General features: G+C 42.3%; 1 protein-coding gene across 5 annotated transcripts in view; it reads right to left on the bottom strand.

The window, feature by feature from the left end:
* SORCS2 (sortilin related VPS10 domain containing receptor 2) overlaps positions 1-18563 on the bottom strand; it is a 2165153-nt gene that overhangs the window by 266235 nt on the left and 1880355 nt on the right. The gene's annotated exons all lie outside the window — the stretch shown is intronic.

Genomic DNA, 18563 nt, shown 5'->3' with positions numbered 1-18563 from the left:
ATGAACTTGGGCTGAACTGGACTGTTCCCATGAGGCACAGGGTCAGACTGATATGCATATGGCCATGTGTGAACTGGGGTGCAGAGTGAGCTAAAGAATGATGATGGATTATACCCAGATCAGTTGACTGGGGGTGAATGCTTGCAATGTTCAACACTCCGTCCATCACCCCCTTTGGTTTTCCCAACTTTCTAAAAGTGTAATTTTCAGAATTGCAATTTAAAATCCAGCTTCAACAAAGTTAGCTTTTCAAATGGTGATTTTAGAGACACCAACATGAACTGGTCATCTCTACCCATTTGGAAACTACACATTTAAAATGTAATAAGACAACTCCAATGTTATCCTATGGGAGAGATAGTTCTGGCAGTAGTGAAAAATACATGTGAAAGTTTTTCAGCACCAAGGCATGTAAAACTTAAAAGTGCATGCCCTACTCTTAAAATACATTGCACCCTGCACTCTGGGCTGTCGGGGGCCTACTCTAAGGGTGACTTATATGTATTAGAAAGGAAGGTTTGGGCTTGGCAAAAGGTTTATGTTGCCAGGTCAAAATGGCAGTTTAAACTGCACACACAAGCTCTGAAATGGCAGATTTGAGACATGTTTAAAGTGCTACTTAAGTCCTTTCCTTGAAGCTGCTGGGAAATAAGAACACATAAGAGAGTGCACACTTTTTGCTTATGTTCTGTGTAAAATCTAAAATCATAATTTAAGCATCGAAAATTAATATATATGGCACTTTCACCAAACTGCCAGTAGTAGGCAATGGGGAACTGTAGTTCAATTTCTTTACCTCTATTTCACTTGAAAGCCAAGGTAGCCCCTTGCCAGAACAGGTGTGGAGTTCACTAAGACCCATGAGAAATGGCTTCAATAATGAAACTGGGAACGTTTGGGGCCTGTCGACTCAGGTTAGTTCAGAATAGCTGTTTATCACACTACTGATATGTTATGCAACATACAACTGATCGCCAAACTCCAGATCCTTAGCACTTAAGTCTATTTATGATGTGTGCTGCTATAGTGTTGTTACTACAATGCCTTATACATAGAGTTCACTCTACCCAACTTGAGACTGTCTGGATTCAAATCTGTGACGCTCATTTAGCAAAAATAGGTAGCAGGTATGTTAACCCATTTATTTATTGTCTCAGTTTACAGGGTTAAAAATCCATGAGAAATGTAACTTTGCAGAGTAGTGGTATAATGCACAATATAACAATTCTGGGAAAAGCATGCATTCTGAAGTATTTTAGGAGAGAGCTTTCCATTTCTGGATGCTTAGCTTCTTCCATTATTGGCTGGTTAATAGACTGCACTGAATACTCCGATGACCAATGGGCAGGATGGATGAGAAGGTTCCTTAGAGGTCAATATTGGTCCTACGTCCTATGACTGAAGCTATCTCCCAGATGCAGAGATTCTCCTAGCAAGATAAACCACACTCATCATTGCTGTTTACTTCTTGCAATCACCGTTTACATGTGTGGGTTCAGCTCACAGGATAATGTGTCTCATCCAATATCTCTAAAATGCATGCGTTTCGCTCACCACACACGGCTACCCAAGGACAGCGATACTCTAATGTGTATGACTCTTGGAGAATGAACTTCATGTGATCAATCCTGAAGCAGCAGTCCAGAAATCGATGGCCTGATGAAGTGTTCTTAGCAATTAGCACTTATCAGTGCCTGTAATGCTGCCCACAGACAATGCATCCGCGAGCATTCAATGTCTGCTAATGCAGCGATCTCCTATTACTGGCCGGAGGGAATGATGCGCCATTTACAAAGTGATCCTACCGGCCTCAGGGCAATGGAATGATGACAGGTCAATTGGACATTAAAATGATGGGGTCCTGGGATACGTTTTAGAGAAGATTCATATCAACAGGATTTAAGTAAAAAACGTACTTTATACATCTACCCATAAGTGATCCATTGCATTCCTGTGTTATGCTATTGTGAACTAAGCTCTATTAGAGGCATTTTGGAGTTCCCCAACACAAGATGGCGTCTCGGTGTTGTTGAGATGTTACATAATAGCGCTGCTGCCCACACACTAGAATTATTTTGTAAATATCAGGCTCTCTGTAATACAATGAAAGCAGTTAAGCTCTTTCTGACATGGCCGCGATAAAACAATTAAGACAACCAAACACATTTCTATTTTTATGTTTCGTTCTGTTCAGCCATTTTTACTACTCAGCCGGGGAGCGAACCTACTCCAGTGTCCTCACAAAGTATAACTGGCTACACAGAGCTTCTATCAAAAGCATCCCGTTGTAATAATAAATAATAACGAAATGTCACTAAAATAACTTGGGCTGAATTGCAATAATTAGGGCACATTTTAATTTCAGTGATGAAAAAAGTCCTTATATCATTTTAGAGCAAACTCGCAAGGACCAACTCAAAATGTACTTTTTGCAGATTTGTTAGACCTTAGATGTGTGCTGAGAAATTAAGGATAGGTGGAATTTCGCATGAGCAATGCCCATTACGTGGAAATTCAACTAATTTGTTTGAGTAGCCACATGTGCCAATGTAGTGGTCGTGGTGTTTTTGAGGGCACAATAGAGTGACCATATCACTTGCAGATAGTTTACCTCCCTAGAATGTATGTACTAAGGATCACTGACATAATATTGAATACACAAACATCGAATTACCAAAATATTGAAGAAAAAATATAGAATGCAAAAATATCGAATTCCTATCTACAAACAGGTAAGTACAAACAAATCGAATCAAAAATATCGTTAAAAAAATATAGGGGCATATTATCAAGAACAGGCAATAAAATTATCGCCACTTTATCGACAGGAAACTGCCGCTAAAGCGGCAATAATGGGCTGATAATATATCCTTGTGAATTCCCATAGCAGCCCAGGTTGTGGTGTTAACCTGGGCTGCTATGGGAATTCACAAGGGCATATTATCAAGCCCATTATCGCTGCTTTAGCGGCAGTTTCCTGCCGATAAAGCGGCGATAATTTTATCGCCTGTTCTTGATAATATGCCCCATAGTTAGTCAAAATATCGAATTTTATAAATGTCTTAAAAGTAATTTAAAATTAATGAAATAATAAATATAAGTAACGAAAACATACTTAAAAATACTTAAATAACCTTAAAATTATTAAATAATTAATTTAAGTTATAAAAAAACATACAATTTAATTTTTAATACACATATATATATACTAACATAATATTAATAAAAAATATACAATATTTTTACCGTAGGATAACGGGAGGGTAACATTTACTATTACCTCTCCAGTGAGTGCAACAGTAGGGAAAACGTTGGATAGCGTAAGGGTTAAAATTACTATTCCCACTCCAGTGAGTGCAACAGTAGGGAAAGCGTTGGATAGCGTAATGGTAAAAATTACTATTCCCACTCCAGTGAGTGCAACAGTAGGGAAAGTGTTGGATAGTGTGAGGGTAAAAATTACTATTCCCACTCCAGTGAGTGCAACAGTAGGGAAAGCGTTGGATAGCGTAAGGGTAAAAATTACTAATCCCACTCCAGTGAGTGCAACAGTAGCGAAAGTGTTGGATAGTGTGAGGGTAAAAATTACTATTCCCACTCCAGTGAGTGCAACAGTAGGGAAAGCGTTGGATACCGGGAGGGTAAAAATTACTGTTCTCACTCCAGTGAGTGCAACAGTAGGGAAAGCTTTGGATAGCGGGAGGATAAAAATTACTATTCCCACTCCAGAGAGTGCAACAGTAGTGAAAGCGTTGGACAGTGGGACGGTAAAAATTACTATTCCCACTCCAGAAAAGCAATAGTAGGGAAAGCGTTGGATAGCGTAGGGGTAAAAATTACTATTTCCACTCCAGAGAGTGCAACAGTAGGGAATGCGTTAGATAGCGTAGGGGTAAAAATTACTATTCCGACTCCAGAGAGTGCATCAGTAGGGAAAGCGTTGGATAGTGTAGGGGTAAAAATTACCTTTCCCACTCTAGTGAGTTTAACAGTAGGGAAATTAATGATTTAATATATTAATAAAAATAAATTAAATATCAATACCCATAAAACATTCATTAAAATGAATTGCCAATTTAATATCATGTAATAATTAATCAATTATAAATACAAATACATATTTGTTATTAAAATTTATTTCCTATTAATAATTAATTAACAACTAATTAATTTTCAATAACAAAAACTGATTAATAATAAAAATGAATACCAATTAATAATTAATTGACAGTAAATTAATCATCAATACACAAAAATTCTTTTTAAGATGCAATTAATTACAACTAAATTACTTCCCACCCTATTCCCCTATAAACCCACAACCTGCTACAGAAATGAATTAATAAAATTAACAGAATTATCAATTAATCAATTAATAAACATTAATTACCAATTAAATATTAATTAACAGTTAATTAAAAATGAATACCAATAAATAAATACAAATATTTAATTAATTACAATTAAACTACTTCCCTCCCTATTCCCCTATAAACCCACAACCCGCTACAGAAAATAAACTAATACAATTAACATAATTATCAATTAATCAATTAATACAAATGAATTACCAATTAAAAATTAACAATTAATTCACAATGAATACCAATAAATAAATAAAAGTATTTAATTAATTACAATTAAATTACTTCTCACCCTATTCCCCTATAAACCCACAACCCGCTACAGAACTAAAATGCAAATTTAAAATAAAAAATAATGAGTAATTTCTAAAAATGTATATTTAATTTAATATAATTAAATTACTTCCCACCCTATTCCCCTATAAACCCACAACCCGCTACAGAATTAAATTACGCAAAAATTAAATAACATAAAATTCATTACTTAAAAAAAATTACAAAATAATATACACTTTTCACTCATAGACTAACATACAAAACACTTTAAAAAATTCAATATTATTAAAAATTCGATATATTTTATTACCTATATTATATACTTCGATATTTTGACTTTCTATATTTTGAAAATCGATATTAAATTACTTACCTTCAATTAGATATTTTGCACAACTATATTCTGTCCATTCGATATTTTGTCCATTCTATATTTTGACTTTGATATTTTGGTAATTCTATATTTTGAATTCGATATTTTGTGTAGTTACCCTATATTCCTATCAAAGGTAAACGGGAATGGGGTGAAAATAGTGCATTAAGGGCTAGATGTAGGTAGCTAAATACCGGTCGGTAACGGCCGAAAATCGGTAATTTTACCGTTACCGACTGGTATTTAGCCCTTTCTAATGTAGGAGGCAGCTTTTAAGGAATCGGTAATTTACCGATTCCTTATTTTAAGGAATCGGTAAAATACTGAATCCTTAAAAGCAGGTAGCACTCAAGTGAGTGCATATTTGCCTCCAGGATTCATTATTTACCACAAACTCCAAGTTGGTGGTAAATGCCGAATACCTTTAAATAAGCAAAAATTCGTTTTTTCAAAGTGCCATGTGGCACACATACATGCCCTTAGGGCAGGTATGTGCTCCACATGTGCACACATGCACGATTCAGGGGTGCAACAGGGTGTCAATGTGACACCCTGCCACCCTTGAATATGCTCCCGCTATTACCGATTCAGCAAATACCGAATCTGTAATAGTGAATGGCTTCTCATTCATTTCTATGAGCCTCCAGACCCATAGGAATGAATGGGAAGCTATTTCTTAATACCGAATCTGTATTACCGATTCGGTAATAAGAAACATTACCGAATCGGTAAATTTTACCGATTTATTACCTACATCACATTTACCGATTCCTAAATACCGAATCGGTAAAATTCGGTATTTAGGAATCGGTAAAAAGTGATTATATACATCTAGCCCTAAGTGGCTTAGGGTCAGCCGGGCCTGAGAACTGACGAAGCAAAAAAATATACATTAAACTAGGTTCCTATGGTGCCCTTTATTTTTGTTCCTCACTGGGACATCCACTCCCAAAACAATAATCCAGTTCTGGGAGAGAGGAAAAGCCAAAGGAATAAATTAGGATTATGCAGAGGCTGGGTGTAGAGTTTGCACAGAGTGGGGGAAGGGTGGTCCCTGATATGCTGTATAGACTAGCGCCTGTTCTGAGGAATGGGACGGGGGAGATACCCAGAGGGAGGGGTTCCCCAAAGATTAGGAGAACTATAGAAGACTCTAAAATTCCAGCCCAGCTTTCCTGAAGTATCATTAAAGATAGAATGGTTGCCCTTATCACATGCAATCAATTGATCAGTCAATCAGCAGTAGGCCCAGCAAATGCAGCTCTTCCAGACATATGTAAAGTTTGTCCAAAATGGCTACAAGCACCAGGCAGAAGCCCCCTGACCCTCAACTGATAGGTAGTGCGAATTAAAATGGTTACCAAGCAGTCTTCCTAGGTGCTTTAAAAAAATTATTTTAGCGATGGATGGCAACAGTATATTACGGTGGTAATTCTCTAAATGTCAAGCCAGGCCTTTAAAGTAAAAGTCTTTTTAGCACATCTATGAGTAGCCAGAGGTGAGAGAGTATGCCAATATTTTAACATGAGGACAATGACCACCAATAGACTCTCGATAACAATCACCAGTCACGGATCATCTGATGAGCCTTAACGAAAAGCAGAATTGAGCTGACCTTGCATTCATTCAGCAGGTCTACAGCAAAGAAGGAGACCTAAGAGGATAGAGGTTGACCTGAGTAAGTCTCTTTAGATTCTATACATAAATGGAAACTATTTTAAAAGAGAAATTCCTGCCTAGATTACAATGCCGGGCATCTGAAAGGTTATTATCCGCTGACGCAGCTGCCGGATGGTGGAAAGAGAGAACAACCTCGAGGAAAGATGGGAGCCTGAAAGAGTTACTGGGGTCCTCAGACTCTTGACAGATGTCAGGGAGCAGAGAACGGGTGGCATCAGCATCAAAGTAACATTTCCTGAAAAAGGCTTTCACAAGGGTGGAATCTGCTGTTAACAATTAGAGAGTTAATGTAGAAAGGCATACAAAATAGCCCAAGTCAGAGGTGTTGGGTATGTACATATGCTTTGTGTGCGCTGTCAAGAGCGCTATGTTGTTTGATAGCTCGTGACAAGCTCGTGCATTAAAGGGAATGTAGGGATGCTTTGTTATGACTTGAATATGTAGAATGTAGGGAGTAAGGTAGTTAGAACTGTTATGGACATTAGAAGCCTGTACCTGAAGACGAGAGCATGTTAATAAACCTCGTCCAACTTTAAGTCATCTCCTGCGTATTTATTCTGCTATCTGACATCTCTACACTGGCGACGGGCGGGATTCGTTACCTGCATCAGAGGAACAAGAAGTATTTCCTCAATTGCGTATTTATTCTGCTATCTGACATCTCTACAAGAGGCTTCACTTTAGGATTAGAGGGGGGAGGTAAATATAAGTTCCTAAGTGTAGGCACTTAGCTGAGGTTGGCAAGGTCCTCGGAGAGACGCTGGCCGGCAATCTCTGCAACACTGTGGTAATCCTAGTTAAAATCTCCAAGAAGAATTGCTAGGTCCCTGGTTTTAAGGGCCAATGCCCAACGACAGGACCCCGTGTTACAGGAGTAAATCTGACAGGGTTCGGGCGGGTGAAATTTGTCCTCTCTTCTTTAAAGAGCCAAAGAAGAATTCTGTGTTATACAAAGAAGTAGCTGGATTTCTGAGTATTTATATACTTAAAAGAGATTCAAAAGAATGCTGAAGACTAAACTTGTGATGTGATTCCTAGTGTAGGAATATTTCTCATCCCCACAAGTGGCGGCATAGTGTCGCACCACAGTTTTTTTTCCAGCAGTTTAAGAAAAAAATACAATGATAATAATTGAGTTATTATCATTTTATTTTTCCTTTTTTCGAGAATGGCAGCTAAGCTTTGTGAGGTGAGGTGAGGCGGGGCAGGCAGGGCTGACAGAGAAGCCGATGAGTGGTTTGCCCCCACTCCTAAATGCACATGACTATGTAGCCGACCCTCTCGGGCCGCTCAAAACAGTCATGCACACTTTCTCTTTTCTCCACCTAGGCTACTTTATAGCCTGGGTGGAGAACATGCTCAGGCCTCCAAGCCCCATCTGAGTGCAACGCCACGGTGCTCCGACCAATCACAACACTGCATTGTAGTATTGTGATTGGCTCAGGGGAGGCTGGGTGTTTCCAGGCTGCTTCCTGTTCCTGCCAGCGGGAGGAGGAGAGACGTGACCAGGAGGAGTGGCAAGGAGGACGCGGCAAGCAGGTCAGTTTAATTTATTTTTTTAAGATTCCACCTGTCTCTGCTCTCATCCTCTTCCTCCCTGCTGGCTCTGTGTCTGCTTTATGGGTGGTCCTAGTGAGCGTGAGCCCATCCAATTCCCACATTTCTGAAGGTGGCAGTTATTTTTGTCACAGTTCTCTCTTGCTTTACCTGATTGAGCAGGATCTCCATTGGTTTCATCCGTCCTACTCATCTTAGAGGGTGCATGCTCTGTGGGTGTGCCAGCCTAGTACTAAGGGTAGGACCAGGCAGCACACCAGCCATTTCACAAGCCCGGACTACTTGAGCTCATATCCCACACTGCGCCGAGTGATAGGTGCAGCACACCTTCGGAAGATGCTTTGAAAGTCTCAAACAGAGAGAGGACAGTGACTGCACTTCTCATTATGAAGCAGCCAACTAGTGCAAGGGAATAACACAACAGACTAACCTCATCTCCCCGAAATAACCACTTTATGTTCTCTTTATTTCAGCACTCTGGCCAGAGGATCTCGAAACAAGACTAGTAACAATGTCTGGGCCACTGGCTGTACACGGAGTATTTCTGTGCTACGCCAATGAGTCCAATGTAGATCCGATACAGGGGCTTCCTTTAACATATATGATATATTGCATTAAGTAGACAGCATTTGTGTACACTACTACTTACATTCTATCTGAGGCACTCTCTTTGGGCTAAGCATCAAGTGAGCATTATTGATAAATTGCTTCTTATGCAGATAGCGCCACCATCATGGAGGAGTTGGGCAGGAAGTAGCACAGTACCCATAGTTAAAAGGCTAACTGGGGTTTCCACGTTCCTGTGAGAGGAGGGATATTAAGTTGTTCCTCATGTACACAACGTTGCTCTGATCAAAATGCCAGTTTGGCTCATACAATACTATTCTATGGGCCTGATTATGAGTGGCTCAGTTAATTCCGGCCCATGCGTAAACACCTGTTTATGCACACATCAGAATTATGAGTTGGAAGATGTGCAATGCATTCAATAATTATTGGATGCGCTCAGTACCTCAGCCTATGTTAAATGCTGGCAGGTCAAACCTGCCAAAATGTAACTTCTGCATACCTGCCAACTTGAAGAACAATCTCACCATATGAGCAGGGAGAGGGGACTTGAAGGGGGCAGGGCCTCGTGCCGAGAAGTACCTATCAGGCACTTTGAACCCGGGAAGGTGATGTCATGGTGGCGGCGAGGCGTTGGTACTTGGGACAGGGCAGTATCGATGGATTCAAGAAGTCATCCATGTAAGGTATTGGCTCCGTGATGATGAAGTACCAGGGTCTGTGAAGTTGGGGCTGCGATGCGTGTCGGGGGTGTGCATCATGAGTGTCATGAGCAGTGCCCTCGGCTCTGCTGCAGGCAGCGACCTTCAGAGTTGATACGGTGGGGCGTCAGCCAATGTCGGGGCTGGAGTGCAAGTTGGGGCTATGCGTAATGCACTTCATGAGTGGTACCCATGGCTTCGTTGCAGGTTGCGGCATTGCTGGCCGGTGTCGGGGAGGCAAGCTCTACTTGAAGCCCTTGAAGATCTTCAAGCAGGATAAACAGCACACAGCAAAGTGGACCGGTGGAGTGGACCGACCATTTTGTAATTAATTTTTCCCTCCCTACTCTCATTGAAGAACACCCCCAACCTGCTCCCCTCCCGTTATGGCGCAGGCAGTGGCACAAGGTGTCCGCAGACACTTTTAAAACTGCTTTGATACCTCCGGTTTTTCTCCCCTCTGACTCCCCCAACTTGGCCCTGTCCAAATACAATGGTGCCTTGAACACTGCGGTCAACCTCATTGCCCCTTTAAGACTCTGCAACCGGCGTTCTAACCGCAGGCAGGAACCATGGTACTCTGACTTACTGCGTGCGGAGAAAAAGGCATGCAGGAAGTTGGAGAAGTCCTGGAGAAGTTCACACAGTGCTGCCGATAAAGACCGCTATCACTCGGCCCTGAGACTCTATCATAGGAATATCAGAGCTGCTCGTAAATCCCACATTGTCTCCCAACTTTCTGAGGCAGGTAATGACTCTAAATTGCTGTACCAGGTTCTCTGTACATTCACTAAGCCCGTCGCTTGCGACAGCCCAGAGACACTGTCCCAAAAACTGTGTGAGGATACTGCTGGGTTTTTTGCCGATAAAATCGATGCAATTTATCGAAATATTGCCCAATCAAGCTCACTTGTTGATAACAAGGACCCCTCTCCCAGCCTTCAGCCCGGAACAGTCGGATCTGGCCCCGCTGCGCTGTCCTCCATCCCTGAGATTAGCCTGGATCAAGTCAACTCTCTGATTGGGACCATTAAATCAGGCAGCCCAGTGGACCCTGTACCCGCCCGTGTCATGCACCTTATTGGGAGTGTCCTCAGCCCCACCATTCAGACGGTGATCAATCGCTCCCTTTCCGAGGGACTGGTCCCCCTGGAGTGGAAAGAGGCCATGGTCAAGCCCATCAGGAAAAACACCTCCATCCCCTGGTCGGACATGACCAACTTGAGGCCAATCTCCCTTTTGCCGTTTGTCGGCAAATTGATGGAGAAACATGTTAACCACCACCTTTCTAGCTTCATTGAGCAGACCAGCAGTTTGGACCATTCTCAGTCGGGGTTCAGGCCTAGGTATAGCACCGAGACGGCCCTTCTCTCCGTCACGGATGCTATACGCATGTCCCTGGACAGAGGTTTGTCTGTGGTGTTGGTGCTGCTGGACTTGTCCGCAGCATTCGACACCATATCCCATGCCATTCTCCTAACTAGACTAAAGGAGATTGGCATTGACAAATCTGCCCTGGCGTGGTTCACCAGCTTTCTTGCAGAGCGCACCCAGAAGGTAAATATGGGTTCCTTTAGTTCCACCTCTACCAGCATTATCAGAGGAGTCCCGCAGGGCTCCTGTCTCAGCCCTACGTTGTTTAACGTATATGTCTCCTCCCTGGCCGACATTATGAGGTCTTTCGGGTTTATGCCCATCTCTTACGCTGACGACACGCAGCTGCTGTTCACTTTTAAAACCTTTACCCCGGAGATAAGACAAGCTTTCTCTAACGGCATGACTGCGATCGCCAGCTGGATGGCCAAGAACTTTCTCCAGTGCAATGTGGGAAAGTCGGAGGTCATGCTATTTGGAGAGGCAAAAATCCTGTGGACCCCTGACTGGTGGCCCACTAGTCTGGGTCAGGCCCCTTCCCCATAACAGGTGGTGAAAAACCTGGGGGTCCGTCTAGACCACGATCTCACTCTTGCTCATCATGCCAGCACCACGGCAGGATCTTGCTTTCACATTATTAGCCTCCTTCGGAAAGTGTTCCCCCTTCTCCCTGACAGCACAAGAAAGACCTTGGTCCAGGCCCTCGTTCTGAGCCGCCTGGACTATTGCAATGGCCTATTTCTAGCAGCCAATGAGGGAGTGCTTAACAAACTTCAGGTTGTTCAGAATACCGCGGCACGCTTGGTGACCAATGCCCCCCCCAGAACGCCATCCTTGCCCCTTCTCAAAGCCCTCCACTGGCTTCCCATCCGGAAACGGGTGGAATTTAAGATCTGCTGTGTGGTGCACAAGAGTCTCCACAACCTAGGGCCGCACTATCTGGCCGAAAAATTTGTATACCACCGCCCTTCCCGTAATCTGAGGTCCAGCAATCAGCTGTTACTACAGATTCCCAGACATAATAAGACCAGACAGGGAGGTCGCGCCCTCGGATGTATGACGTTACAACGCATACTTTTACTCCGCATACCATTACAACGCGGTATTTACAACGAATACCGTTACAACGCATAGCGCTTAGAGGTGCTGGATAGTGGTAAGTATAATTTTCTATTCCAACTCCAGTCCCCGTGGACACTAGGGAAGGTGTTGGATAGAAAATTAAACGTATTCCCTATCCTAGAGCGCCCCCCAGCGCAATGCGTTGTAATAGTATGCGGAGTAATGGTCGCGTTGTAGTGGTAGTGCGGAGTAAAAAATGCGTTGTAACGGGTGTATACCCGCGCCCTCTCCATCATGGGCCCTCGTCTGTGGAACAATCTTCCCCTTTCCCTTAGAGAGTGCTCGAGTCATCTAGCCTTCAGGAAATGCCTAAAGACAACTCTGTTTTAGGATGAGCGCATGTCCCGACCTGTTCACTTCATAGCACCGCGCGGAGATACACCTTCGGGTGTGAGGCCGGCGCGATACAAACCCATAAATAAATAAATAAATAAAGTCTTTGCCCTTTCCTTGGCATAAATAGCCACTGCAGACAGCACACATCAAAGGGGCAATACTTCTCCTTCAGTTTTTCCAGTTCTTCTCCTTGGCAGAGGTTCCTCTCTAGACCAGAAGTATTCGAAAGTTCTCGGCCCCAATATTTATACAGTATTTTCCTTTGTTCTCTGGTGGCAAAAGTCCCTGTGCTCAGTCCAAACCAGTTCTGCCCGTTCGGGTCCAGCTTCCCGGCAGGAGGTGGAGCTAGCATTCATAAGGCAGACCAGGCCTATTCAGGTGCACTGCAATTTCTTCCCCCTACTCTAAATGCAACTATTCAGGTGCACTGCAATTTCTGTCCCCTACTCTAAATGCAACTAAGTTCTATTCAGCACAGCGCTAACTCATCCAGGAGAGGCAGAACTCACCTGAAACCCCCTCCCCCCCCCCCAGTGGCTGTCTGAAGAGAATGTACATCCCCAGCCCCTGTCACTCCAAAGCCTGGCAGTCAATCCACAAACCAGCAGAGGCACCCAGGATGGCTAAGCAAGAAAATACCCTCTTTCTAAAAGTGGTATGTTCAAACACACAATATAAAAATCATCTTTACTAAATTTTAAATTCTGAGTTCAGGTGTACTAAACTCCATCTTTCTATCTTGTTCCAATGGAAAGTTATACTTATAGGTTGTTTTGAATAAACTCCCATTCTATCCAATGGGACAGATAGCCTTTCAATATTGAAAAACGTAATATACTGTATTTCACTATCAGTACATGCCACACATCAGTACATTTCCTACCTCTCACATACACTGCATCCTGCCCACAGGGGTACCTTGGGCCTACCATACAGATGACTCACATGTAATAAAAGGGAAGGTTAGGGCCTGGCAAGTAGGTGCACTTACCGGGTTGACATGTCAGTAAAACTGCGGGTAGACACTGCAGTGGCAGGTCTGAGACCCCTTTGAAAGGCTGCTTTTGTGGGTGGCACAATCAGGGCTGCAGGCTCAATAGCAGCCGTTGACTTAAAAGCCCTGGGCACACACAGTGCATTGTATTAGGGACTTAGTAGTAAGTCAAACAAGCCAATTATGGAATCACCCGTCCATATTCACAATTTATAGAGGGAGCACTTGCACTTTGGCACTGATCAACAGTGGCAAAGTGCCCAAAGCATCTAGATCAGCAAAAATAAAATCCAACACACAGCAAAAATACAGGAGACAGAGGCAAAAAGACAGGGGCAAACCACTCCGAGATGCAGGGTCTAACAGATGCATAGCAGCAATACATGTAATCAGGCCAATGTCTCAAATTGCAATGTAAAACTCTCCGCACACACCTAAAGCAATCCTCTCGCAGAAACTACCCTCTTAAACGCAATACTGCGTCCCCTCATACAAACTCAACAACCACACTCACTGCCTCTTCAACACAAACACATATCCTTATTAATTTCACCCTCACATACGGCCTGACACATTGCACCATTCTACACCATGCCTTCAACATATAGTCACAACTTGTTTTTTGAATGGACCCTAGTCTCACCATCTCCGGGGGAGCAGCCCGGAGAAATTTCACTTCACATGTGACCACTGCTGCATTTTTCTTTACATTAAAAAAATCCTCCAGGCTTGATTATACAAGGGTGACTTTGCATTTAATTAGATATTTGGACAAACTCCAAAATGTAAATCTGGGACACATGCACATTGCTCAAGGTCCTGACATATTTTTTACTCAAGTTAATTTTTCCGATGTTGAAAAAATAATAGCAAAATAACCTGGCAAAAACACAGGGGTCCGATTCACAAAAAAGTACTGACAGACTATTGAATTAATACCGGATTTCAGGAGAAAGCGAGGATTACTCCTGGTTTACTTCTTAATCCAATATGGAAGGAGTATTAGAATTATAAGTCCCAATTGCTTTGTACGTCAGAAACAAATAATACATAAATTAGTGCATAGTAAAATGTGAAATAAACTGAATGGCCTCAAATTTTACTAGTGTCAGGTATCTGTGAAAATTGCTATATTACTTAAAATAAACGTATAATTGGTACGTATGGGTGAACTTTGCAAAGATGAGTTTGTTTGTGGAGGAAAAAAAATGGCAGTTAATTGAGTTTACCACTGGCATGCTCAGAATATGTGTGCTTCTAAACAAAATAAATATAAATTGATTACAGGATTTTTATAAAATAGTGATGAATTATGTACTCCTAAAATAAATTAAATAAAAAACAGAAAACAAAGGCTAACATACACTTATCAACTAAAATAAAATAATAATAAAGCTTTACACATTTTTTTAATAGCTTTATGTTTAAGTGAGTAGCAAATCACTTTCTTTTACATATAGGTATGAGCATGTATGGATGCAAATTATGGGGAACATCGTTTACAACACGGTGAAAACACCACGTTGCCTTTACAACGATGCCATTACTAAGCAAGTCGTTACTACGATTTGCGCTGGATGGCACTGTTGTATAAGGAATATTGCAATTTTATATTCCAACACCTTCCCTACTGTTACGTGGACTGGTGTTGGAATATAAAATTATAATATTCCACAATCCACGCCCTACAACGCAAGTCGTTGTAACGACTTGCGTTGTAATGGCAGCGTTGTCATGTACCGCGATCTAAAAGATCGCGTTGTACTGACATACATCCCAAATTATTATGTGTCTGCAAATGTGTTTTGTATGAAACAGGAGCATGGCTTTTTAACAATCGTTTGTTCAGCAGTAGTTGTATTAGCTATTGCAACTCGTCACTATTTTTATTCACATTTTCAGTGGATTTAATTTGCTGTACATTAAAGCATATGAGAGCAGCCTGATACTGGTACACTGATACTGATAGGATGCAGGAGTTGAAAGTGCCAGAAGCCAAGAATGTCTCCATGACTTTAGAGGCCCACGATACCAGTTCACGATGGAAGAAAAGGGGAACGCTAAAGCTGCTGTTCACAGAAACACCAAGTATGTAATTAAAAAAGAAACTGTGCAGCTGTGGGAGGGCGCAAGCAAGAAAAGAAGAGAGTGGGTGATGTGGTAGAAGCAGGAGAGCCACCACCTCTGCAACCATGGAATAACAGCCTAAACCATATGTGACGCTGTAGCCACCGTACAAAAACAAATATGCAATGCAAGAAAGGGAATACATTCGCCAATAATGAATATACGGTGTAAGGAACTGCTTCTTTTTGCATAATCACCCCCAAAGCCTTTGGACTGATGCTGCTGGTTTTTCAACTCAGAGAGTGCAGAGAGGCATGCTAACTAGACCTTAGTGCCAGTGCTCTGACCTTTGAAAGTATATGTTTCATTGCCTTATACCCAATTGGCATAACTTTAAAAACCTGTCTCCCAACCTGCATCTGCGAACTGGCAGAGCAGTGTTAAACTGCTAACTCGACTTTGCCATTTAAACTAGTGAAGAGGCCCAATCCCCTTTTTTTAGTGTATATGTTCACCCCTACAGCAGGCATACCAAGTCCTAAGGCCTGGCGCTGTATATTTCAAAAGTAGGACATGTATTGTTATATGTCCCAACAGTATAAACCCAAAATTGTTGCTTTTAATGCTGAAAAGCTAGTAGCTCCATTGGCAAATACAGGGTTACATGCTGACAACTCAGCTGTGCTAATGTCTGAATGAGATTAGTAAAGCTGGTACTTCAAGGTATCAAAGTAATCATTACATTAAACCCAGCATGATGCCCAGGTCGAATTTAATGTACATTTCAAAGAAATGCAACTTTTAGAAGTTGGCATTCGGTTGCCTAAATTTTCCAGTGACCATTCACAGATGCTGCCACCAGACAGCCTTCCACCCTACCAGGGTTACGTTTGAACGACTCTCAGGAGTGGGAACAATAGAGGCATGCCGCTTTAAGAGGTGCTACCTCTCCCTGGCAGGAAGCCACACAGGGTGTGAGCCCAAAAGCTAGGTTTCAACTTTAAAGTCATCTTTGAAGGGCAAATGGTGAACAAGCATGAGAGAGTTTGCTCTTATGTTCAAGTGGACAGGTTGGCGTTGGGGACAGAGAGGGGAGACAAGTTGCCAAACCGTTTTTTCAGTTGGCATCTATCCCTCAAGTAGCTAGACCTCAAGGGTGGGCTACCAAGCTCCAAACACCAAGAAAGGAGACCTGCCATCTTGTGAGTGGTCAGAAAAGTGCACGGTGGGATAGATAAGAGCCACACATTGCAGACAGTCGGCATCCAGTGGGACAATTAGCTAGTAACAACTGCATCCCACGAGGACACTTTCTGGGTATAAATATGCCACTCCTTGCACTCAGACCTCAGATCACATCTGAACTGGAGAAAGGACATAAGAAGGACTGCCCTGCTGTTCCTATAACCTGGCAAGAATGGCTACACCAACTGTTTTGACTGCACTGCTGATCTGTGGGATAGCAAAGAGAGGACTGTACCTGTGGTGCCTGGCTCATGGAAACCTCACTCCTGAGCCCAAAACAGAAGAGGTGAACTCCAAGGGTCCGGTAGCTGACGTTTTGTTACATCTTCTGGGTCACAAAAGCTGAAGAAGCCCGTTCTGGCCAGTCAGTAGCCACAATCATTTGATCACCTCTGACCGCTGCCCTGCAGCCCGGACAACCAAGTCAGGATGCTCAAAAGTTACACCTGAGTCTGCCCGACCTGGGAGAGTTGTGGGAGAGCAGTTTGATCACCCAAGACGGACACTTGCTATCACAAAAGGGAACCGCTGGTTTCGCTGTGACGAGAGACCAGTAGACCAGTGGCAACTGGACTTTGGCTGGACAAATGATGATTTCAAAGGACATCAAGCATTGTGGCACTTATACACTGGACTGAAGAGTAGCCCTAGGAAGCTTCCCATTGCCCACACAGCATCCTTAGCATCCTGCATCAGGGCCACTCCATTAAAGTCTATGGCAGTTCACCTATATATTGCCTGGAACTGGATTCTGGACTGCTCTGATGACAAGGTAACTTTCCTAGGATGTTTCATTGGCCCCCTAAACCTCCTCTTTGCTTGAGTTGGTTGCCCAAAGAGGGACGGAGTACACAAATACAACTCTTTAAAAGGTTTCCAAAGTTTCCACTAACAACAGTAGTAACCAATACAAAAGATGTGATTTATGTTTTACTTAAACATCTATATCTCCCAAACACTGGTCAATTTTGTTTGTTTGTTGTCTGAAAATTCCTGAACATAAAATCTATTTGTATAAATTGTTTTTTGATTTCTTTTGTGCTGTGTGACTTTCTTATTTTGTTGTTTTGGTACTTCAAAATACATTACACTTGTACTTCCTGGGGTTGAGATAAGGTTTAGCAAACAAGCCTGACTGGACACAAGTCCGAATTTTGAGTGTATTAGACTGTTAGTTCCCACAAACACACTATATAATACACTACCTTCCTCACATATAGTTTAAAAAATGTGAACACCTACAAATGCTCTGGTCTGTGACAGAATAACTGTAGTCAACCAAGAAGGCTCACTAACAACACAACAATTGTTTTGGGGCACTAACCCAAATCACCGGTATACAACCTTTACAACGCAACTTTTACAACGCACTACCATTACAACGAAACTTTTACAACGCAAAATCCATTACAACGCATGCATTTACAACGCAGTCATTACAACGCATGACACTACAACGCATACCATTACAACGCAGTCATTACAACGTATACCATTACAACGCATAACTTACCATCCAACACTTACCCTACTGTTGCACCCCCTGGAGTTAGAATAGTAATTTTAACCCCTACACTATCCAACACTTACCCTACTCTTGCACCCCCTGGAGTTAGAATAGTAATTTTAACCCCTACACTATCCAACACTTACCTTATATGCAATGTAATGTAATGCGTTGTAATGGTATGCGTTGTAAATGTAGTATGCGTTGTAGTGGAATGCGTTGTAAAGGTAGTTTCAAAGTATTCCTTGTAATGGCATGCGTTGTAATGGTGTGCATTGTAATGGATGTTGCGGTGTAAAAAATGCGTTGTAAAGGTATGCGTTGTAAAAGTGTGCGTTGTAACGTCATACATCCCAAATCACCCTTTCTTTATGTTGTGTGTTGTGATGACTTAAGATCC

The sequence above is a fragment of the Lissotriton helveticus genome, chromosome 2_2, assembly GCF_964261635.1.
Source record: "Lissotriton helveticus chromosome 2_2, aLisHel1.1, whole genome shotgun sequence".
Taxonomy (NCBI): Eukaryota; Metazoa; Chordata; class Amphibia; order Caudata; family Salamandridae; genus Lissotriton; species Lissotriton helveticus.
Note: the sequence above shows the minus strand (reverse complement) of the source record. Positions and strands in the feature narration are given on the sequence as shown.